Source organism: Eubalaena glacialis, chromosome 13, assembly GCF_028564815.1.
Source record: "Eubalaena glacialis isolate mEubGla1 chromosome 13, mEubGla1.1.hap2.+ XY, whole genome shotgun sequence".
Lineage (NCBI taxonomy): Eukaryota > Metazoa > Chordata > Mammalia > Artiodactyla > Balaenidae > Eubalaena > Eubalaena glacialis.
This window is the reverse complement of record NC_083728.1, coordinates 46,804,714-46,831,561: the sequence shown is the minus strand read 5'-3', so window position 1 is coordinate 46,831,561 and position 26,848 is coordinate 46,804,714. Positions and strand designations below refer to the sequence as shown.

Sequence of the window (26,848 nt, the reverse complement as noted above, 5' to 3'; positions counted from 1 at the left end):
AACACAGGCACCAGTCACCTCTACCAGGAAGCCTACATAACACACTGAACCAACCTTACCCCCTGGGGGCAGACACCAAAAACAACAGAAACTACAAACGTGCAGCCTGAGAAAAGGAGAGCCCAAACACAATAAGTTAAGCAAAATGAGAAAACAGAGAAATACACAGCAAATGAAGGAGCAAGGCAAAAACCCACCAGACCAAACAAATAAAGAGGAAATAGGCAGTCTACCTGAAAAAGAATTCAAAATAATGATACTAAAAATAATCCAAAATCTTGGAAATAGAATGGAGAAAATACAAGAAACGTTTAACAAGGACCTAGAAGAAGTAAACAGCAAACAAACAACGATGAACAACACAATAAATGAAATTACAAATTCTCTAGACAAAATCAATAGCAGAGTAACTGAGGCAGAAGAAAGAATAAGTGACCTGGAAGATAAAAAAATGGAAATAACTACCGCAGAGCAGAATAAAGAAAAAAGAAAGAAGAGAATTGAGGAGAGTCTCAGAGACCTCTGGGACAACATTAAATGCACCAACATTCGAATTATAGGGGTCCCAGAAGAAGAAGAGAAAAAGAAAGGGACTGAGAAAATATTTGAAGAGATTATAGTTGAAAACTTCCCTAATATGGGAAAGGAAACAGTCAATCAAGTCCAGGAAGCACCAAGAGTCTCATACAGGATAAATCCAAGGAGAAACATGCCAAGACACATATGAATCAAACTATCAAAAATTAAATACAAAGCAAAAATATTAAAAGCAGCAAGGGAAAAGCAACAAATAACATACAAGGGAATCCCCATAAGGTTAACAGCTGATCTTTCAGCAGAAACTCTGCAAGCCAGAAGGAAGTGGCTGGACATATTTAAAGTGATGAAAGGGAAAAACCTACAACCAAGATTACTCTACCCAGCAAGGATCTCATTCAGATTCAACAGAGAAATTAAAACTTTTACAGACAAACAAAAGCTAAGAGAGTTCAGCACCACCAAACCAGCTTTACAACAAATGCTAAAGGAACTTCTCTAGGCAGGAAACACAAGAGAAGGAAAAAACCTACAATAACAAACCCCAAACAATTAAGAAAATGGTAATAGGAGCATACATATCGATAATTACCTTAAATGTAAATGGATTAAATGCTCCAACCAAAAGACATAGACTGGCTGAATGGATACAAAAACAAGACCCGTAAATATGCTGCCTACAAGAGACCCACTTCAGACCTAGGGACACATACAGACTGAAAGTGAGGGAATGGAAAAAGATATTCCATGCAAATGGAAATCAAAAGAAAGCTGGAGTAGCAATTCTCATATCAGACAAAAAAGACTTTAAAATAAAGACTATTACAAGGGACGAAGAAGGACACTACATAATGATCAAGGGATCAATCCAAGAAGAAGATATAACAATTGTAAATATTTATGAACCCAACATAGGAGCACCTCAATACATAAGGCAAATGCTAACAGCCATAAAAGAGGAAATCGACAGTAACACAATCACAGTAGGGGCCTTTAAACCCCACTTTCAACAATGGACAGATCATCCAAAATGAAAATAAATAAGGACACACAAGCTTTAAATGACACATTAAACAAGATGGACTTAATTGATATTTATAGGACATTCCATCCAAAAACAACAGAATACACTTTCCTCTCAAGTGCTCATGGAACATTCTCCAGGATAGATCATATCTTGGGTCACAAATCAAGCCTTGGTAAATTTAAGAAAATTGAAATCCTATCAAGTATCTTTTCCAACCACAATGCTATGAGACTAGATATCAATTACAGGAAAATACCTGTTAAAAGTACAAATACATGGAAGCCAAACAATACACTACCAAATAACCGAGAGATCACTGAAGAAATCAAAGAGGAAATCAAAAAATACCTAGAAACAAATGACAATGAAATCACGACCACCCAAAACTTATGGAATGCAGCAAAAGCAGTTCTAAGAGGGAAGTTTACGGCAATACAATCCTACCTCAAGAACCAAGAAACATCTCAAATAAACAACCTAACCTTACACCTAAAGCAATTAGAGAAAGAAGCACAAGAAAACCCTAAAGTTAGCAGAAGGAAAGAAATCATAAAGATCAGATCAGAAATAAATGAAAAAGAAATGAAGGAAACAATAGCAAAGATCAATAAAACTAAAAGCTGCTTCTTTGAGAAGATAAACAAAATTGATAAACCATTAGCCAGACTCATGAAGAAAAAAAGGGAAAAGACTCAGATCAATATAATTATAAATGAAAAAGGAGAAGTAACAACTGACACTGCAGAAATACATGATCATGAGAGATTACTACAAGCAACTATATGCCAACAAAATGGACAACCTGGAAGAAATGGACAAATTCTTAGAAAAGCACAACCTTCCGAGACTGAACCAGGAAAAAATAGAAAATATAAAGAGATCAATCATAAGCACTGAAATTGAAACTGTGACTTAAAATCTTCCAACAAAAAAAGCCTAGGACCAGATGGCTTCACAGGCAAATTGTATCAGACATTCAGAGAAGAGCTAACACCTATACTTCTCAAACACTTCCAAAATATAGCAGAGGCAGGAACACTCCCAAACTGATTCTACAAGGCCACCATCACCCTGACACCAAAACCAGACAAAGAAGTCACAAAAAGAGAAAACTACAGGCCAATATCACTGATGAACATAGACGCAAAAATCCTTAAAAAATACTAGCAAACAGAATCCAGCAGCACATTACAAGGATCATACACCATGATCAAGTGGGGTTTATCCCAGGAATGCAAGGATTCTTCAATATATGCAAATTAATCAATGTGATAAACCATATTAACATATTGAAGGAGAAAAACCATATGATCATCTCAATAGATGCAGAAAAAGCTTTTGACAAAATTCAACACCCATTTATGATAAAAACCCTCCAGAAATAGGCATAGAGGGAACTTACCTCAACATAATGAAGGCCATATATGACAAACCCACAGCCAACATCGTTCTCAGTGGTGAAAAACTGAAACCATTTCCACTAAGATCAGGAAATACGACAAGGTTGTCCACTCTCACGACTATTATTCAACATAGTTTTGGAAGTTTTAGCCACAGCAATCAGAGAAGAAAAAGAAATAAAAGGAATCCAAATCGGAAAAGAAGAAGTAAAGCTGTCACTGTTTGCAGATGACATGATACTATACATAGAGAATCCTAAAGATGCTACCAGAGAAGTACTCGAGCTAATCAATGAATTTGGTAAAGTAACAGGATACAAAATTAATGCACAGAAATCTCTTGCATTCCTATACACTAATGATGGAAAATCAGAGAGAGAAATTAAGGAAACACTCCCATTTACCACTGCAACAAAAAGAATAAATACCTAGGAATAAACCTACCTAAGGAGACAAAAGACCTGTATGCAGAAAACTATGACACTGATGAGAGAAATTAAAGATGATACAAACAGATGGAGAGATATACCATGTTCTTGGATTGGAAGAATCAACATTGTGAAAATGACTCTACTACCCAAAGCAATCAACAGATTCAATACAATCCCTATCAAACTACCATGGTATTTTTCACAGAAATAGAACAAAAAATTTCACAATTTGTATGGAAACACAAAAGACCCCGAATAGCCAAAACAATCTTGAGAAAGAAAAACGGAGCTGGAGGAATCAGGCTCCCAGTCTTCAGACTATACTACAAAGCTACAGTAATCAAGACAGTATGGTACTGGCACAAAAACAGAAATATAGATCAATGGAACAGGATAGAAAGCCCAGAGATAAACCCATGCACATACGTTCACCTTATCTTTGATAAAGGAGGCAAGAATATACAATGGAGACAAGACAGCCTCTTCAATAAGTGGTGCTGGGAAAACTGGACAGCTACATGTATAAGAATGAAATTAGAACACTCCCTAACACCATACCCAAAAATAAACTCAAAATGGATTAAAGACCTAAGTGTAAGGCCAGTCACTATAAAACTCTTAGGGGAAAACATAGGCAGAACACTCTGTGACATAAATCACAGCAAGATCATTTTTGACCCACCTCGTAGAGAAAGGGAAATAAAAACTAAAACAAATGGGACCTAATGAAACTTAAAAGCTTTTGCACAGCAAAGGAAACCATACACAAGACCAAAAGACAACCCTCAGAATGGGAGAAAATATTTGTAAATGAAGCAACAGACAAAGGATTAATCTCCAAAATATACAAGCAGCTCATGCAGCTCAATATCAAAACAACAAGCAACCCAATCCAAAAATGGGCAGAAGACCTAAATAGACATTTCTCCAAAGAAGATATACAGATTGAAAACAAACACATGAAAGGATGCTCAACATCACTAATAATTAGAGAAATGCAAATCAGACCTACAGTGAGGTATCACCTCACACCGGTCGGAATGGCCATCATCAAAAAGTCTACAAATAATCAATGCTGGAGAGGGTGCAGAGAAAAGGGAACCCTCTTGCACTGTTGGTGGGAATGTAAACTGATGCAGCCACTATGCAGAACAGTATGGAGGTTCCTTAAAAAACTAAAAATAGAACTCCCATATGACCCAGCAATCCCACCACTGAGCATATACCCTGAGAAAACCATAATTCAAAAATGAGTCATGTACCACAATGTTCATTGCAGCACTATTTACAATAGCCAGGATATGGAAGCAACCTAAGTGTCCATCGACAGATGAATGGATAAAGAAGATGTGGCACATATATACAATGGAATATTACTCAGCCATAAAAAGAAATGAAATTGAGTTATTTGTAGTGAGGTGGATGGACCTAGAGTCAGTTATACAGAGTGAAGAGAAATATCTGGAAAGAGATAGCAAATACCGTAGAAAGAGAAAAACAAATACCGTATGCTAACACATATATATGGAATCTAAAAAAAAAAAAAAAAAAAAAAAAAGTTCTGTGGAACCTAGGAGCAGGACAGGAATGAAGATACAGACGTAGAGAATGAACCTGAGGACGTGGGGAGGGGGAAGGGTAAGCTGGGAGAAAGTGAGAGAGTGGCATGGACATGTATATACTACCAAATGTAAAATAGATAGCTAGTGGGAAGCAGCAGCATGGCACAGGGAGATCAGCTCGGTGCTTTGTGTCCACCTAGAGGGGTGGGCTGTGGAGGGTTAGAGGGAGATGCAAGAGGGAGGGAATATGGGGATATATGTATACGTATAGCTGATTCATTTTGTGATACAGCAGAAACTAACACACGATTGTAAAGCAATTATACTCCAATAAAGATGTATTAAAATATATATATATAAACAATGTCTCCATAGATTCTGTGTGCAGGAGTTAACTGGTGCTCAATTATAAAATTTAAGACTAATTTTCAACATTTAAGTCTGATACATGAAAACTTTCTCTTTTCTAACAGATATGTATGAGTTTCTATAATTTAACATCTTATTTAGGAGAGGGAATCTTCTTTGGCAGAGATAAATTAAGAATATCAGTTTTTAATGGCATTATAAAAATATGTACATATCTTAAAGTTCTTTTAAATCTACATCAAATACATTGAAACGTACATTTGACCATTTTTTGGCATAGAAACATGGACTGCCTTTTATTTAGCATTGGTCTACTGATTGGCATTTCTAGTATAAACCACACTCAAACTGTATCATCTATGATTTCCCATCTCAGTTTTTTAATGAAAAAAGGAGCTAAAAACATTTATGGAACAAGTATGGGCAAAATCCTTCCAGATATTTGCAGACTTTTCCCCCAGTCATTTATAAATGCTTTGCCTACAACTAAATTTGATAACTTTTAGTGGCTCTCCCTATCATGTTTTTTCATAATATTTCAATCACTTTACATAGAAATGACATTTTCTTTTTGTACTTATTTTAGTAAGTTTACATATTGTTTGATTAAATTCTGTAATTATAATAACAGCACAATTGATACAAATAGATTTGGGATCAAGCACTCCTGATCTTTGGTAAGTATGCAAAGGGTGGGAACAGAAGTAACACCTGTACTAAAGAGAATCCCACTGACCACAAACTAGTTCAATATGCTGTGGACATCGGTCAGTAAGTTGGATAGAAGACATGAAAATCATTGATTAATTTGGCGAATAAGGTAGGTAGAGGTTGTGTAAGAGAGCTTCTGCTGTTTAAAAGAGTAACTAATGTCACCCTTCAAATGAGATCCCTTTCCCTTGTATGGAACTGGTTATATTATACCTAATAATAATAGATAATAAGCTAACTCTAATTGAGCATTCCCCATATTTTTTAATGTTCACTTAAGATAGGTTATATCATTTCCACTTTGTAAGGTGTGAAACTTGCAGCACAGAGAAATAATTTGCTTAGCATTATAAAACCAATATTTAGTAGGGAAACTAGGATTTGAACTTCGATGGTCTGGTCTTAGATGGTCTGGTGTCAAAGTCCTCTAGCTCTTAGCCACTATACCATATGCATCTCACAAAAGTATGCTGACAATATTAAGAAATTTTAATCCCTTGCTTCTCAAAATGGCTTAGGGCAAATATAGAACTGTATGGTAAAGATGCTCAATTTCCTGAGCACCAAATTTACTTGAAGATTTTAAAGGAAATAAATAATGGTAGGGACTACCCTGGTGGTACAGTGGTTAGGAATCCACCTGCCAATGCAGGGGACACGGGTTTGAGCCCTGGTCCAGGAAGACCCCACATGCCACGGAGCAACTAAGTGCATGCACCATAACTACTGAGCCTACACTCTAGAGCCCACGAGCCACAACTACTGAAGCCCATCAGCCACAACTACTGAAGCCCGCGCACCTAGAGCCCATGCTCCGCAACAAAGACAAGCTGCTGCGATGAGAAGCCCGTGCACCACAACGAAGAGTAGTCCCTGCTTGCCACAATTAGAGAAAGCCCATGCCCAGCAACAAGAATCCAACACAGCCAAAAATAAATAAATAAATAAATTTATGGGGAAAAAAATAATAGTAAATAATTGAAAACATTTTAGAACTAACAGTATAATGTATGCAGTAGATTTCAAAATTCACACTTTGAATTATCAAACCTAAGACTTTAAAGAAATGTATTCCTGTCCTCCACATCTCTAGGAGCGTACATACATCCATTGATGCCTACCTAAATGTTTCAAGGACATTTGAGAACCCCTGTCTTATAATAGTCATAACATCCATTCATCAATATTTACACAAATTAGAAAATGTTTCCTTCTGCCAGAAGTAAACATAGAAAAGTGATCACTACTAATAAGAGCAATAGATAGAAATTGAGAACCAAGGAATTCCAGAGGAGAGAGAGGTTAGTTTTGGAGCTGGAAGGACTTGTACTGACCCTAGTCTGTCCTTGGTCTTTATGAGAGTCTTGCTTCGACAAAGATTTTTTAATTTTTTTAATCTTAATATTTTAAGAGTATTTTTCCCACATTTACTCCAAAAGACTGGTTCACTGCTCATTTGAAGAGTTGGCTCTATATAGGACATAAAAATGTTGACATGCGTGTTACTTGAAGTACCAGGTAGGATTTTTGACAGGAAACAAATGACACATTTAATTTGAGTCATATGGGGACTTCCCTGGTGGCGCAGTGGTTAAGACTCCGCTCTCCCAATGCAGGGGGCCTGGGTTCGATCCCTGGTCCGGGAACTAGATCCCACATACATGCTGCAACTAAGAGTTCACATGCCACAACTAAGGAGCTGGTGAGCCGCAACTAAGGAGCCTGCCTGCCACAACTAAGACCGGACACAACCAAATAAATAAATAAATTTACTTTTGAGAAGTGATATATTTATTTATTTATTTTTATAGATCTTTATTGGAGTATAATTGCTTCTCAGTACTGTGTTAGTTTCTGTTGCACAACAAAGTGAATCAGCCATATGCATATACATGTCCCCATATCCCCTCCCTCTTGAGCCTCCCTTCCCTCGTCCCTATCCCACCCCTCTAGGTCATCACAAAGCACCGAGCCCATCTCCCTGTGCTATGCTGCTGCTTCCCACCAGCCAACTATTTTACATTCTGTAGTGTATATATGTCAATGCTACTCTCACTTCACCCCAGCTTTGCCCTCCCACCCCATGTCCTCAAGTCCATTTTCTACGTCTACCTCTTTATGGAAAACAGTATGGAGGTTCCTTAAAAAACTAAAAATAGAACTACCATATGACCCAGCAATCCCACTACTGGGCATATACCCTGAGAAAACCATAATTCAAAAAGAGACATGTACCACAACGTTCATTGCAGCACTATTTACAATAGCCAGGACGTGGAACCAACCTAAATGTCCATTGACAGATGAATGGATAAAGAAGATGTGGCACATATATACAATAGATATTTTTTAAAAAATAAAAAATGAAATTCATATGAGTAAAGTTTAGTCAAGGGCCTATTTCTAAAAGTGCAGACAGGGTGTGGAGAAAGCCAGGATAGTAACCGCAGTGGCATTACCACCCCTAGGTCTGCAGGGTCTCAGGGCAGTAGTGGCTACTGGGATGCTGAGAAAGAAAGCAAGAGGTATGTGGAGAGGACCCTCTGACAGAACTATGACGTGAGGTCAAGGGACTAAGCCAGCCTGCAGCAACCCAGACTTGGGGAGCTGGAGAATAAATACTCCTACCTCGTTCTCTTCCTACCTTTTGTACTTCCAGCTGGTGCCTCTCAGCCAAACCTAACCAGAAGCTGGAGGGCAAGGGAGTCCTTTGAAGAAGCCCATATGGACATAGAGCAGGATGGAATGGCTCTAGAAAAGCAATCAGAAGACAACGAACACACCAGGTTTTCCAGACAAGGGAAATTAAATGGCATGAACTAAAAGGATGAGGACATTTAGTGGCATGCATTAGAAGCATAGTTATTAAAAGTAAAATTACAGAACCTTAGAATTAGGGAACATTAGAGGTCATCTAGTCTAGTATCTTTCATCAGATATTCCTGGCAGATGACACCAGCTCCTACTTAAATACCTGTGACTAAGCTCACTATATCATACAGGGCAGCCTGTGACATTATTTAATATATCTCTTTCTTATAAAGTTAGCTTCCATTAAACCAAAATCCCTTCCCCACAGTGATCTTAGGCAGCTGGAGGTGGAAAGAATAATCCTGCTATGGGTATGGACTCCAGCAATGGAGCTGTTGCTCCCCTTCACTGGATGCTGTGGCTCTTGCATATTGTTTCTAAGACCCTGTGAGTTGTTTCTGGCCCCCACTCACAGCGATGACGCGTAACAAACTTAGAGCAAACTGAAATCTTTTCGCACCTAAAAGTACTAAGCCAGTGTATCAGTCAGGGTTCAACCAGAAAAAAAGAACCAGTAGGAGATATATATTAAAGGATTTATATTAAGGTATTGGCTTATGCGATTATGGGAGCTGGCTGGGCAAGTCCGGAACCCACAGGGTAGTTTATCCACAAGGCAGACTGGAAGTCTCGGGCAGGAGCTGAAGCTACTGTTTACAGGTGGACTTTTTTCTTCTTCAGGGAAACCTCAGTTCCATTCTTAAGGCCTCTCAACTGTTTGAATCAGGCCAACCCAGATTATTTAGGATAATCTCGCTTACTTAAAGGTGTCTGCTAAATACCCTCACAGCAAAAACTAGATTCATGTAGGACTTAATAACTAGAGACTGTAGCCTCGCCAAATAGATACATAAAGTTGATCATCACAGCCAGATATCTCCTAATCCTTATGTGTTCACTAAATTTTTGAATCTAAGTGAAATCTTTTACATTTATATCTATTTGTTTCATTGTGTTCATTTGGGACTATTTCAACCTATCAGTTGTATCAATCAAACTCTCCTAGTTTTCTGTCATTCAAATTTTTGACAAGCATGCCCTCCAATCTTTTACCCAAATTCTTGTTACAGACGTTAACCAGACAGGACCAAGTTTAGAGCCTAGAGCCCACAATAATCCACCATAAATCTCTAATATTATATTTACCCACTGATAACAGATAAAAATCTACATGTGATGAGGTTGAAAAAATAAAATTTTAGTTATCAGAATGCCTTGTACAGAGTGCACTGCCCTTGTTTGGGAAGATGGCTTAATAAGCATTGGTAGATAGAAGGTAGACAGACACACTTTCCTGATCCCCCACCTTCAACCCCACACAGAAGCCTAGTGTCAGGAACAGTACCTATGGAATCAGTAGTTAAGAAAGTAGAGGAAGCCATGGAGAAGTAACCTTCCTTGGAAGATTTACAAGCTATGAAATGAACCAGAAATATGGGTTATACATGGTTATAGAGCTGGCTAAAAACCTTGCGAAATCCCATTCTCATTCAGTTCCCATTTCAACATTTTGTGTACAGGATATCATAAAAAATGGGATATAGGTGTTTTATATAAATGCTACTCCCCAGACTTGTTAGTCCTTCAGAAAAGAAAAATTAGATTTAACCTAACATTCTCAAAAAACTTCCTGATTCTTAGTGATAATATCTCCTTAACTCAAGGCTCACAAACTGTGTATAAAAATCTGTTCAAAAAATGAAAGAGAAATTAAGGAGATTAGCATCAAGCTGGTTCTAGAATATGAATATATTTTTCTACATCTTGAAAATAGGGGAACTGTCTACCAATTTTCAGATCTCTATCACTTTTTCCTTTACCTAGAGGTTGTCAAATATAACCAATAACATTTGTTTTCCCTTTAATTCAAGGCAAGATCTGTGCCTGGCATTGTGTCTGTCACATACTTAATATGAATAAATATTTGCTGAATTAAATTGAGTTGAATTCTTCCTATATAGAGCTAGGATGTAAACTCAGATCTTCTGACTCCAAGTTTAGCATTATCTACAATATACTACAATATAGGTGCTACATAAAAATAATAAACCCTTACATTTTTAGAGTATGTTTGGATGGTGTTTTATAGTTGAACACAATGCTTTCATATCCCATTACATTTTTTTTAATGGCATGCTCATTTTCTCGCAGGATATCTTATCACTAGAACTTCAATAACTAATTCTTCTTTCTGAGTCAGAATTGAGTCTAATAGAGTAATTATCTTTATTTAATTGTTAGCAAGACAAATCAATAATTAATCATGCAGTGGGAACAGTGGAGCCTATTCCTGCAGGCAACTGGAACACTAGCTTCTTTGTCCTTCCTGACCAGATCCTTCCTGGCATTTCTTGGAATTAATCATTATTAATTTTGGTGATTAGACCATACAGCTCCTATGTGCTTGGTTGGAGGGGAGTGTCTTAGAATCCTGCTTTAAGCCAGGGTTGGCATTCTTTTTTCTCACTTCTAGGGTCTGTGACCAGCTAGGCTAAGTTTATCATTTGTATTCCACATTATTGACTGTGGAATGTATGTGGAGGACACTGGGAAGTGCCATTCAGATCCTCTCTTCAATGAAGGACTTGTTGCCCAGTTGCTGGAAGTGCAGTTCACAGACAGCCTTCAGCAGTCAGTCACTTTAGAGACTGTCTCAGGTGCAGACAACTGCATAGCCCAAGGTTATGCCTCCTTCCTGGGAGAGCCAACTTCCAATGACTAATCAATTCAGGAACATAAAGGCCTGACCATGTCAGTCTAAATTGGGATGAGTTAGAAGAGACATGTTAGCTCCAGAGTACCCTCTGGGGTCAGGAAAGGGTTTCACTAGGCTTGTTACCGAGTCCAAGCTTGTACTGCTTGCCATATGACAGGCCAATAAATCAAGAGACAAGTTGTTGGGGCAAGGAATAGAGACTTTATTCAGAAAAACAGCAGACTGAGAAGATGGTGGACTACTGTCCCAAAGAACCATCTTACCTGAGTTAGAATTCAGGCTTCTTTTATACTAAGATGGGAGGAGTTATGGCTCACTGTTGCAAACTTTTTGGTGCAGGAATCCTTTGTTCTTACAGCTGTCCAAGTAGGTCTGGTCACAATGTTCCTATATACCACCAAGAAGACAATTATTATTTTCTGTTCTGCAAATTTTTATCTCTATATGAATGGAAAAGTGTTATACCTTCAAAGGTCAGAACCTTGAGAATGGGCTGTCATGTATATTTCAGGCTATAAGCAACATTCTTTTACAAAAGGAGCAGAGCCAGCATGACTGAGCACAGGCGACAGAACACAAGGGTTAGAATTAAAGGAATAGATCTGATATGGAGTCGGGTTTGTTCTTCTCTGTTGCAGCTTGCATCACAGCTTCTCTTTCTGCCTAATCCAACTTCTTCACCAGGTGTGGTTCCCAAGGGCACTTCTTTTTTCTTTTCTTTTTATTTATTTATGGCTGCATTGGGTCTTCGTTGCTGCGCGTGGGCTTTCTCTAGCTGCAGTGAGTGGGGGCTACTCTTCACTGCTGTGCGGGGGGTTCTCATTGCAGTGGTTGTCTTTGTTGCACAGCACAGGCTCTAGGCACACGGGCTTCACTAGTTGTGTCACGCAGGCTCAGTAGTTGTGGCTCACATGCTCTAGAGCAGAGGCTCAGTAGTTGTGGCACATGAGCTTACTTGCTCCGCAGCATATGGGATCTTCCCAGACCAGGACTCAAACCCATATGCCCTGCATTGGCAGGCGGATTCTTAACCACTGCACCACCAGGGAAGTCCCAAGGGCACTTCTTAATAAATACTCCAAATTCTTAAAGTCTGCTTATCAGGGAACCCAATCTGTGTACCATTTAATACCTTTCCTATTACTTAAAGTTTTTCTTTAAATCAACACAAGTTTTTTTGTAAATGAATTTACTTTAAAAGAAAATCACTAAAGAGCTCCTATTCTGGCAAAATGGTGGTTTAATCCAATATGAAAATCCTACTGCTTACAAATACCTAAAAATGACACCTAATATATGCCAAAACACTTTTTTTAAATGAAGACCTGGGCTCACAAGAAACTGAAATCCCCAGGTGCTAGAAATAATGAAAAATAAGCATGTGAGTTGATGTTTTGTCAAGCTGTGATCAGAGCTGGTAATGGATGAGCCTTGGATTTTAAATCCCAGGCTGGGAAAATAAATAAGACATAAAGATCTTTGACAAGGGAGTTGAGATGAAGAGTTATGAATAAAACTAAGAGTCTCATAGAGCTGTGCATACAGTGAAAGGGGAGATTAGGAAAAAACAACAAACCACCCACCATTATATGTAAATATCAAGGAAGCTTTTCCTCCACTTAGACTCTCACAGGGAAAAACATGTTCCTGGAAAATAACCTACACAATATCCCTGCACCTTATACAGATATGAATTTGAATTTATGCCACCTGATTTTTCTGTGTGTGTGTGTGAACACTTTCAAGCCAATATGTTCACATACACAAATTTCTTTCCACCAATAAGACAATAAATCTGGAAACCTGACAGAAGCAATACAAAATAACTTTGGGGAAACAATTCCACAATTCCTACATTACAAGCCTTGTTGGAGGGTGGAGTCAAGACGGCAGTGTGGGAAGACGTGGAGTTAGTGTCTCCCCACAACTAGGGTGCCTGATGGCCACTGGTGAGAGACCCTGATGCCCAAGGAGATGGGAGGAACCCCCAAGTTAACCGGCTTGGTTCACAAGCCAAGGGTCAGGCTGAAGCTCCTGTGGTGGGAGCTCCGAGTCCGAACCACTGGACTAACAGAGAACCTCAGACTCCAGGGAATATTCATTGGAGTGAGGTCTCACAGAGGTCCTCATCTCAGCACCAAAACGCAGCTCTACCCAACAGCCTAGAAACTCCAGTGTTGGAGGCCTCAGGCCAAACAACCAGCAAGACAGGAACAAAATCCCACTCATAAAAAAAAGGAAAAAAAAAATGAGACAGCAAAAATATACGTCACAGATGAAAGAGCAATGTAAAAACCTACATAACCAAATAAACGAAGAGGAAATAGGCAATCTATCTGAAAAAGAATTCAGAGTAATGATAGTAAATATGATCCAGAATCTCGGAAATAGAATGGAGGAATGGATAGAGAAAATACAAGAAATGTTTAACAAAGATCTAGAAGAACTAAAGAAAAAACAGAGATGAACAAGACAATAACTGAAATGAAAAATACACTAGAAGGAATCAGTAACAGAATAACTGAGGCAGAAGAACGAATAAGTGAGCTGGAAGACAAAATGGTGGAAATAACTGCCAAGGAGCAGAATAAAGAAAAAAGAATAAAAAGAATTGAAGACAATCTCAGAGACCTCTGGGACAACCCTAAACACACCAACATTCGAATTATAGGGGTCCCAGAAGAAGAAGAGAAAAAGAAAGGGTCTGAGAAAATATTTGAAGAGATTATAGTGGAAAACTTCCCTAACATGGGAAAGGAAATAGTCACCCAAGTTCAGGAAGCGCAGAGAATCCCATACAGGATAAACCCTAGGAGAAACACACCAAGACACATATTCATCAAACTAACAAAAATTAAATTCAAAGAAAAAATATTAAAAGCAGCAAGGGAAAAACAAAAAATAACATACAAAGCAATCCCCATAAGGTTATCAGCTGATTTTTCAGCAGAAACTCTGCAGGCCAGAAGGGAGTGGCAGGATATACTTACAGTGATGAAAGAGAAAAACCTACAGCCAAGATTACGCAGAGGATCTCATTCAGATTCGATGGAGAAATCAAAAGCTTTTCAGACAAGCAAAACCTAACAGAATTCAGCACCACCAAACCAGCTTTATAACAAATCCTAAAGGAACTTCTCTAGGCTGGAAACACGAGAGAAGAAACACACCCACAAAAACAAACCCAAAACAATTAAGAAAATGGTAATAGGAACATACATATTGATAATAACCTTGAATGTAAACGGATTAAATGCCCCAACCAGAAGACACAGACTGGCTGAATGGATACAAAAACAAGACCCTTATATATGCTGTCTACAAGAGACCCACTTCAGACCTAGGGACACATACACACTGAAAGTGAAGGGATGGAAAAAGATATTCCATGCAAACGGGAATCAAAAGAAAGCTGGAGTAGCAATACTCATATCAGATAAAATAGACTTTAAAATAAAGACTGTTACAAGAGATAAGGAGGGACACTATATAATGATCAAAGGATCAATCCAAGAAGAAGATATAAAAATTATAAATATATATGCACCCAACATAGGAACACCTCAATACATAAGGCAAATGCTAACAACCATGAAAGGAGAAATCAACAGTAACACAATAATAGTAAGGGACTTTAACACCCCACTTACACCAATGGAGAGATCATCCAAACAGAAAATAAATAAGGAAACACAAGCTTTAAATGACACAATAGACCAGATAGATTTAATTGATATTTATAGAATATTCCACCCAGAAGTGGCAGAATACACTTTCTTCTCAAGTGCGCACGGAACATTCTCCAGGATAGATCACATCTTGGGTCACAAATCAAGCCTCAGAAAACTTAAGAAAATTGAAATCGTATCAAGCATCTTTTCTGACCACAACGCTATGAGATTGGAAATCAATTACAGGAAAAAAACTGTAAAAAAACACAAATACATGGAGGGTAAACAGCGCCCTACTAAATAACCAAGAGATCACTGAAGAAGTCAAAGAAGAAATTTAAAAAATACATAGAAACAAATGACAATGAAAACACAATGACCCAAAACCTATGGGATGCAGCAAAAGCAGTTCTAAGAGGGAAGTTTACAGCAATTCAGTCTCACCTCAAGAAACAAGAAAAATCTCAAACAATCTCACCCTACAATTAAAACAACTAGAGAAAGAAGAACAAAGAAAACCCAAAGTCAGTAGAAGGAAAGAAATCATAAATATCAGAGCAGAAATAAATGAAATAAAAACAAAAACAATAGCAAAGATCAATAAAACTAAAACTGGTTCTTTGAGAAGATAAACAAAACTGATAAACCCTTAGCCAGACTCATCAAGAAAAAAAGGGAGAGGATGCAAATCAATAAAATTAGAAATGAAAAAGGATAAATCACAACAGACACTGCAGAAATACAAAGGATTACAAGAGACTACTACAAGCAACTCTGTGCCAATAAAATGGACAACCTGGAAGAAATGGAGAAATTCTTAGAAAGGTATAACCTTCCAAGACTGAACCAGGAAGAAATAGAAAATATGAACAGACCAATCACAAGTAATGAAATTGAAACTGTGATTAAAAATCTTCCAACAAACAAAAGTCCAGGACCAGATGGCTTCACAGGTGAATTCTATCAAACGTTTAGAGAAGAGCTAACACCCATCCTTCTCAAAGTCTTCCAAAAAATTGCAGAGGGAGAAACACTCCCAAATTCATTCTAGGAAGCCACCATCACCCTGATACCAAAACCAGAAAAAGAGATCACAAAAGAAGAAAATTATAGATCAATATCACTGATGAACCTAGATGCAAAAATCCTGAACAAAATACTAACAAACAGAATCCAACAGCACATTAAAAAGATCATACACCATGATCAAGTGGGATTTATCCCAGGGATGCAAGGATTCTTCAATATACGCAAATCAGTCAATGTGATACACCATATTAACAAATTAAGGAATAATAACCATATGATCATCTCAATAGATGCAGAAAAAACTTTTGACAAAATTCAACACCCATTTATGATAAAAACTCTCCAGAAAATGGGCATAGAGGGAACCTACCTCAACATAATAAAGGCCATATATGACAAACTGACAGCAAGCATCATACTCAATGGTGAAAAACTGAAAGCATTTCCACTAAAATCAGGAACAAAACAAGGATGTCCACTCTCACCACTCTTATTCAGCATAGTTTTGGAAGTCCTGGTCACAGCAATCAGAGAAGAAAAGGAAATAAAAGGAATACAAATTGAGAAAGAAGAAGTAAAACTGTCACTGTTTGCAGATGACATGATACTATGCATAGAAAATCCTAAAGATGCCACCAGAAAACCACTAGAACTAATCAATGAATTTGGTAAGGTTTCAGGATACAAAGTTAATGCACAGAAAGCTCTGGCATTCCTATACAGCAACAACAAAAAATCAGAGAGAGAAATTAAGGAAACACTCCCATTTACCATTGCAACAAAAAGAATAAAATACCTAGGAATAAAACTGCCTAAGGAGACGAAAGACTTGTACTCAGAAAACTACAAAACACTGATGAACGAAATCAAAGATGACATAAACAGATGGAGAAATATGCCATGTTCTTGGATTGGAAGAATCAATATTGTGAAAATGACTATACTACCCAAAGCAATCTACAGGTTGAATGCAATCCCTATCAAACTACCAATGGCATTCTTCACAGAATTAGGATTTTACAATTCGTATAGCAACACAAAAGACCCCGAATAGCCAAAGCAATCTTGAGAAAGAAAAACAGAGTTGGAGGAATCAGGCTCCCTGACGTCAAACTATACCACAAAGCTACAGTAATCAAGACAGTATGGTACTGGCACAAAAACAGAAATTTAGATCAATGGTACAGGATAGAATGCCCAGAGATAAACCCACACACATATGAGCACCTAGTTTATGACAAAGGAGGCAAGAACATTCAATGGAGAAAAGATAGCCTCTTCAATAAGTGGTGCTGGGAAAGTATACACAGATTATACACAGACCATTGATTATCATTTGGATGAAGATTAAGATCAGATCCCATCCCCACCTCATATACAAAAATTCCAGTTTTATTAAAGACCTAAATGTGATTATCAAAACTTTAATAATTTTAGAAGATATTGGCATAAGAAAGGGGTCTTAGAAAAGATAAAAGTAAAACCATAATGGCAAAATTCATAAATTTGACTACCTTAAAAATTTTTAATTTGATTAGATATTTTTTATTATAACATAAAAAAAGCCTAACAGACTGGAAAAAGCAACAAATATAGTCAACAAATATAGTCAACAAAGAATTAGTATTTGGTTATATAAAGAACACCTACAAATCAACATGAAAACCAAATAGAAAAGGAACAAAGGATACAAATAGGCAATTCTTTTTTTTTAGATTTATTTTTTATTGAGATAACATTGGTTTATAGCATTATATAAGGGGACTGGGACTTCCCTGGTGGTCCAGTGGTTAAGACTTTGCCTTCCAATGCAGGGGATGCAGTTTCAATCCCTGGTCGGGAAGCTAAGATCCCACATGCCTCGCGGCCCAAAAACCAAAACATAAAACAGAAGCAGTATTGTAACAAATTCAATAAAGACTTTAAAAAAATGGTCCATATCCAAAAAAAACTTTAAAACATTATATAAGTTTCATATATATAACATTATACTTCTGCTTCTGAATATACTACAGTGTGCTCACCATCAAAAATTTAGTTTCTATCCATCACCTTACAGTTGGCCCTCTTTATGCATTTTGCCCTTCCCTCCCCCACTTCCCTTCTGTTAACCACTACTCTGTTCTCTATATCTATGTGTTTGTTTTGGTTTGGCTTGGTGTGTTCATTTATTTTTTATTTGTTTGTTTGTTTTTCATATTCCACATATTAGTGAAATCATATGGTATTTGTCTTTCTTCATCTGACTTATTTCACTTAGCATAATACCCTCAAGGTTCATCCATCTTTTTTGATGATAGCTGAGTAGTATTCCATTGTGTGTGTGTGTATATATGTGTGTGTGCCACATATATATGTATATGTATGTATATATATATAACATCTTCTTTATCCATTCATCTATTGATGGGCACTTATGTTGTCTCCATATCTTGGCTATTGTAAGTAATGAAGTGATGAATACAGGGGTGCACATATCTTTTCAAGTTAGTGTTTTCATATTCTTTGGATAAATATCCAGAAGTGGAATTGCTAGATCACATGGTAGTTCCATTCTTAATTTTTTGAGGAATATCCATACTATTTTCCATAGTGGCTGCACCAATTTACATTCCCAACAGTGTATAAGGTTTCCCTTTTCTCCACATCCTCACCAACATTTATTTCTTGCCTTTTTGATGATAGCCATTCTAACGGGTGTGAGGTAATATCCCATTTTCCTAAAAGGTGAAAATAACCAAAGGCCAATAATTATACTTAATTTCACTAGTAATTGCAGAAACAAATTCAATAGCAAAGATTAATTATTTGACACAGATTAGCAAAACTAGAAGGTCAGATAACCCCATGAGTGATCCAGAATGTGAAGAAACAAGAACCCTTATACATCACTAGTGAGAGCGTAAGTTTTGTCCAACCTCTTTAAACAGCAATGTGGTAATATTTAGTAAAGTTTAAGATGCATATATCCCATACTTGGCACATGTACTTTTAGATAAATTCTCACACATCTGTAGAAGGAAATGTGCATGAGGATTTTTATTGTAGAATTGGTTTTGGTAACACAGAAGTGGAAAAACCTAATGTGCATGGAATGAGTAGGATAAATAATGAAGCAATGAATACATAAAGTGGATTATTCATACAAAGAATTTTAACCAGACAGTTGGTGCTGTTAAAATGAATGAATGAAGCTTGCTTGGCTCAAGATGAATAAATCTCAAAAAGTGAAAAACCTAGTTGCAAAAGTATATACAGTATGATGCTATTTATATAAAGTATAGAAATGATATTGGGTACATATATGTAGTAAAAGAGCTACATAGCAACTTCAGGACAATAACCCCTCTGAAGAGGGAACAAGGAGAAAGGATGTTGGGAGGAGGCTTGGGTGTTTCTGTACATTCTGTTTCCTTAGAGTTGATACCTAAAACAAACAAGGCAAAATGTCACCATCTGTTAAACTGTGTGTGTGAGGGGGGAGGGTTATAGTGTGTTTCATTTTCTGGATTTTTTTTATATGTTTGAAATATTTCATGGTTAATTTTTTAAAGAAAAAAATGGAAATTAGCATCACTTGACACAAATAGAATTTACAGGTGAATATACATTAAATATATTAACTATCAAAGTATTAAAGTTTGTGTGTGTACCACTTAAAATTATCTTATGTACCCTTTGGGAAACAGTGACCTAAGGTATTACAAATTAGCAAGTGCAGCTAAGTGTCAACCCAGCCACTTTCAGCAGGCACTCTTGCCCACCCCAGAGGACATGGGTACAGCATGTCACCATCTTTCTCTTGCCTCTTGCCCCTTCTGCTCCCACTCATTACTGAAAGTCTTCCTATTATCCAAGGCCTCCCACAAGCACCGTCTTCTTACATAATCTTGTCCAAACCAACCAGACTGGGCATTGTCAGGTATGCCTAATGATGCTCTGAATCATCAAGATGAGGTTACACCATGCCCATTATCTTCTGTTGGGGAAGGTGGAGGAATATATTGTATCCTTTTTAGACAGATTTCCATCAGAAAACAGTCAAAATAAAAAGGGATGTGACTCATCTAATGGGGAAAATGATTTATATGAAACATATTTTTCAATAATGTCAGATAAATGAAATATTACTATAACTAAACAACTTTAAAATATTTATAACAAATTACAATAAATTTATTTTTAAAATGTATTTAGGACCTATTTTTCAAATTTTTCATCATTTGATAGTAACTTGGCATTTAACACATGAGTCTGCATATTGTGTAGCTCTAAGAAGTAGTATGAGCACAGACTCTGGAGTCAGACTGCCTAGATTTGAATCCTTGTCTACTAGGTACCAGCTATATGACCTTGGGTAGGTTACTTAACCTCTCTGTGCCTAAATCACCTCATCTGTAAAATGGGAATGATAGCGCCTTCCTTTTACAGTCAGTGAGAAAATTGCCTGGGACCCAAGTGCTTTATAAATATTAGCTCCTATTTATAACTATAACTATAGATATATATTATTTTTGATTCTTCATTTGTTTTATAACCCGTATTTCTTTCTGCTAAATTAAGAGTTTTAGATTGTGAATTATATCTGTCAGAATCCCTCTTATTTCAAGCTTTGCTTAGTAGATATTTAAAGAGAAAAAAAATTTTTTTCTACTGATAATTTGTCTACCATTTCTAAGAAATACCGCTGGAGGTATTGATATCTGAGGACAATAATCTGGGGACAGAATGAATAAACTTGACTGTTGTAAATATCTGTGCTCTATTCAAGTGTATTTGAGTTGATCGCATCTTCATCTGACTAAACTCTGCTGAGTCATTCTTTCTTGGAGGGAATGTTATTTTTAGAAATGGATCGTTATTCTCCCTCCTTATCTTAGATTGTGTCTTTCTAGCAGACATTAAGGGCAAATGTGAAGAGCTCTTCTGATGCATTATTCAGAAAATCAGAAACTGAAGTTGGTTTATATTAAAGACAATTAAAATTAGATGGATGCAGTGTCTGTGGAGGCAAGATTTTCTGCAGGGCAAAGATTTTCCCATTTTATCTTTTTGTATCATTTTAATGGTGAAAGCACCTGATTTTTAGTCAGACTAAAAGATATTAATCTCCTTTAATTCTCAATGTCAAGACATTCTTTTAACTCTCAGTGATCCTTTATGTGGTTCACAATGTAACTATAATTTGAGATTCAAAATAATGAATTTATTATTCTTTTCCTTTTATTTTTCTAGATAATTTAGATGGTGTTTATATACTTGAACTTAAGTGCTAAAGTTCTAGATTTTCTGGTGAAACATACAAGAAAGTGAGGAATGCAGGCTAGGGCAAGGGAAGGAGCTAAGCAAAGATAGTTTCAGGAGAAGTTTAGGGCTTTGAAGAACGAATTGCCCTGGAGGATTGCCCCCTTCGCATAGGCAAGGGGGCTGGGCTTTTTTACTCCCACATCAATCAGCCAATGGCTATAGGCCACCAGCACCTTGGAGGGTTAAATATATATATTGAAAGACCTTGCCTTACTTGCTGGACCTCCTTGACTCCAATCAGCTTCGGCTCTATTCAAACTCCAAAATAATTGTCTCTGATCACAGCCGTCTTCCTGCCACTTCTATTCTCTCTCTCTTTCTCCTACCAAACCTGCCTTCACCTTCACAATGACCTCAGTTCCCTCCTCCCTCTCCTTCTTCACCCCTCTGTCCACTCTCCTCAGTATCACTTACTTCCGTAGCCAGCTTTAACTGCATGACCAGCCGTGACACTCAAGCTCTCATTCTTCAAGATACACTGCCCCCCCAGTTCATTTGCTTAGACTGTTTCCTCCAAATGGAACACCAGTTTCACCTTCTTGGCCTGACAAATTCCTACCTACGTTTTAAGAACTATATAAAGTGCCATTTCATCTGTGAAGATTTCTTTATTTCACAAAGCCAGAGTAAGGGGCATGAAGTGGGTGGGCATTTGCTGTTTGTGGGCTTCCCATCATCCATTTTACCCTTCTCACCATCCCAATTTCCTCTGAGGAATTAGTTCTTCCCCAATGGATACATTTTTATAGGAAGGTAATGAGAAGCCTTGTTTTCCCTGCTAGACCCATCAGATTCATCATGGAGTCTTCCTCAACAGAGAGAGGAACGTCCTAAAAGGATTGGATTCTAGTCCATCCCAGTAGCAATATCTGCCTCTGCTTCCGGAGATACTTTGATTCCTGGTCAACCCCATTGATTCTATAAACCTCCTAATAAGTTCCTTTGGCTTAAGTCAATCAGATTGGGCTTCTGTTGCTTACAAACAAAGAAGCCTCCTTTACTCCCACAGTGCCTTCTTATGTAGTGCCTACCACATGGCCTTGTACTTTTTGGTAAACATGTTTGTCTCCACCAGGCTAAGACACAATATCTAGCATTGTGTCTAACACATGGTGAGTATCATTTAATCATACCTATTAAATGAACGAGTAAACGTATGAATGACAGAGAACAAGTTGTCTCCAGCTTTCCTTCTTATTAATATCTGAAACAAGCAAGTGGGCCATTTTTGTTCTAAAGATTTGCTTCTAGTCTTTATGAACAAGAGGATTGTGCATGAATTCCACAATGACAAGTGGCAGGAATTAAGAAATAGACTTGATTAGAGAATTTTACAACTGAAGTATGAGCAGGAGAAGGCATAGATTCCCATTTCTCCCACCATCTCACAGAAAGGTAATCTGGGTCCAGGTATTTCTGGACACATGCAAGGTCTACCTACTACACTGTACTTTGAGTACAATCATGAGAAAGTGACCTTGTCAGAGGTGAGCTACTTGGGCATCCAGCTGCCTGGGAAAGTCAGATGTCCAGCACCTGGAGACCTTGGGGGCCCATGGGAAATTTCAGTCCCTCTTGCTTTTAGAAGGTAGCCACTGATCTGATCAGAAGCTGAGTTTGGGTGCATCCTTTCTCACAGGGAGAAGGGGCAGCTTGTTTTCCTTGTGATCTGGAGTTGGCATCAGTATTAGTTTGCTATGGCTGCCATAACAAAATACCATAGGCAAGGTGGCTTACACAGCAGAAATTTATTTTCTCACAGTTCTGGAGGCTGGAAGTCCATGATCAAGGTGTTTGCAGGGTTGGTTTCATTCTAAGGCTTCTTTCCTTGGCTTACAAAGGGTCACCTTCTCAATGTGTCCTTACATGATCTTTTTTCTGTGCCCGCATGCTCCTGGTGTTTCTTCTGCTTATAAGGACACTTGTCATATTGGATTAGGGCCCCACCCTAATGGCCTCATTTAATCACTTCTTTAAAGACCTCATCTCCAAATAAGGTTACATTCTGAGGTACTGGGGGTTGGGACTTCAATATATGAATTTTGACAGACACAATTCTGCCCCTAACAGTCCCCAAGTTAGATAGGGAGTAATGATAATAAGACTGCAGAAGTAATAAACTGTCTAGAACTCTCTACAAATTATATCTCTGACAAACACTGAAATACAAATTCATCTAGTTGGAGCACTTTCCACAATTACTGCTGCCTTAAATACTTCTCTGGCACACCTATTCACCCTTTTATTCCTGATGCTCATCCCCACCACTTCTCAGTCACCTTAGAGCCCCTACCAGTACAAAACAGTTGGCCGTTCAAAGGACTCCAGAGTCATGAAGGTCCTTTACATCAACTTCAGAATGGTCTCCTCAAATCCTCAAATCATTTCCTGACTGTAATTTTCCCCAAATTTGGAAATCATTAAACCATAAAAAGAAAATCAAAGCGTTGTCAAGATAACTTTTTCTGATAATTGAGCCCTCTTGTGTTAAAGAAAACTTGTATTTTAATACATTTGGAAAACCAAAAAGAAAATTACACGTAAAGGTAAAAGCCATGGGTAGAAATCTGTAGTGGTAAGTCATTTCTCATATGTATATGGATGCAGAGTCAACCTTTCAAAATTTATTCTCACTCTTTGAAAGCATGTTAATAGGAGCAATTGCTATTCCAAACACAGATGAGTAGATTTTTCCCATTATTTTTCCTCTTTAATCATAAGTATAGGTAATATACAACCCAAAGCAGATATTTGACACTAAACTTGTCCAGTGTTACTAAATTGATTGGATAACTTGAAGCATTCAAAATAATTGTAAACTGGCTTTTAAGTTTTTTGTGTTTGGGTTTTTTTATAATTTACAAAAGAAAGTGGACAACTCTGATATCTTGTCAGGAAGAAGAAAAACAAGAACCACTTTAAAAGTTCTTTGTTGTCTTGTTAATGAGGCATCAAGTCCCAGAATGCCTCTCCTTTAAAATGACTTCAGCAATCTTCAAAAAGAAAAACAGAGCTGGAGGAATCAGGCTCCCAGACTTCAGACTATACTACAAAGCTACAGTGCCAGACAGTATGGTACTGGCACAAAAACAGAAATATAGATCAATGGAACAGGATAGAAAGCCCAGAGATAAACCCACGCACATATGGTCACCTTATTTTTGATAAAGGAGGCAAGAATATACAATGGAGAGAAGGCAGCCTCTTCAATAAGTGGTGCTGGGAAAACTGGACAACTACCTGTGAAAGAATGAAATTAGAACACTCCTTAACACCATACACAAAAATAAACTCAAAATGGATTAAAGACCTAAATGTAAGGCCAGACACTATCAAACTCTTAGAGGAAAACATAGGCAGAACACTCTATGACATATATCACAGCAAGATCCTTTTTGACCCACTTCCTAGAGAAATGGAAATAAAAACAAAAATAAACAAATGGGACCTAATGAAACTTAAAAGCTTTTGCACAGCAAAGGAAACCATAAACAAGACAAAAAGACAACCCTCAGAATGGGAGAAAATATTTGCAAACGAAGCAACTGACAAAGAATTAACCTCCAAAATTTACAAGCAGCTCATGCAACTCAATATCAAAAAAAAAACAAACAACCCCAATCCAAAAATGTGCAGAAGAGCTAAATAGACATTTCTCTAAAGAAGATATACAGATTGCCGACAAACACATGAAAGAATGCTCAACATCACTAATCATTAGAGAAATGCAAATCAAAACTACAATGAGGTATCACCTCACACTAATCAGAATGGCCATCATCAAAAAATCTACAAACAATAAATGCTGGAGAGGGTGTGGAGAAAAGGGAACCCTCTTGCACTATTGGTGGGAATGTAAACTGATACAGCCACTATGGAGAACAGTATGGAGGTTCCTTAAAAAACTAAAAATAGAACTACCATACAACCCAGCAATCCTACTACTGGGCATATACCCTGAGAAAACCATAATTCAAAAAGAGTCATGTACCACAATGTTCACTGCAGCTCTATTTACAATAGCCAGGACATGGAAGCAACCTAAGTGTCCATCATCGGATGAATGGATGAAGAAAATGTGGCACATATATACAATGGAATATTACACAGGCATAAAAAGAAATGAAAGTGAGTTATTTATAGTGAGGTGGATGGACCTAGAGTCTGTCATACAGAGTGAAGTAAGTCAGAAAGAGAAAAACAAATACTATATGCTAACACATATATATGGAATCTAAAAAAAAAAAAAAGGTTCTGAAGAACCTAGGGGCAGGACAGGAATAAAGACGCAGACGTAGAGAATGGATTTGAGGACACGGGGCGGGGGGGGGAAGGGTAAGCTGGGACGAAAGTGAGAGAGTGGCATGGACTTACATATAGTACCAAACGTAAAATAGATAGCTAGTGGGAAGCAGCCACATAGCACAGGGAGATCAGCTCGATGCTTTGTGACCACCTAAAGGGGTGGGATAGGGAGGGTGGGAGGAAGACACAAGAGGGAGGAGATATGGGAACATATGTATATATATAGCTGATTCACTTTGTTATAAAGCAGAAACTAACAAACCATTGTAAAGCAGTTATACTCCAATAAAGATGTTAAAAAATAAAAAATAAAAATAAAATAAAATGACTTCAGATGTGGTTCACCTAATCAGAGGTTTCAGTGAGTGTCATAATGGACTTCAAGAGGCACTGTGATACTATGGAGGGGTGTGTGTGTGTGTGTGTGTGTGTTGGGGTGGGGGCTCTAAAGCAGACTCTCCTTCTAACCAGCTTTCCCCATCTGTAAACTGGTGATATGTTTTGAAAATTGTGAATTGTTATATAAATGTTTTAAAATATTATTATTGTAGCAGGTAAATTCCTGTTTCTTTATTTTCCTTAAATACTATAAAATTTACTCTGAGTCTCCATCCCACAAGGCAAATTATTATTGATACTCTCTCTGTGTGTCTTCTCCAAGGTCCAAAGTGTGTCTTGGCACACGTACTCTGCCCTCTTATTCCTGATGCTCATCCCCAACAATTCTCAGGCTAGAAAGGTCTGAGAAAGGTTCTGGGGAGGAGGAGGGAGCCTTGGGCAGAGCAAATTTTTCAGGGAGAGTCTCTCTTCCAATCCTAGGTACACAGTGGTCATCTTGGAGATGCCCATTGCTCATGAAATCTTAAGGTTCAGACAAGGGATCTGAGAGCTGAGAGCCTGGTGTCTAAGATCCAGCCTGTAGAATACACCAGGCAACCCCTTCCCTTGGAGGCCTTGCTTCCTGTCTTCTGC

At 37.6% G+C, this 26,848-nt stretch overlaps 1 protein-coding gene across 1 annotated transcript in view; it reads left to right on the top strand.

Moving 5' to 3' along the window:
* The window catches only part of SEL1L2 (SEL1L2 adaptor subunit of SYVN1 ubiquitin ligase), a 123,549-nt gene that overhangs the window by 38,098 nt on the left and 58,603 nt on the right, over nt 1-26,848 (top strand). The window lies entirely within an intron of this gene.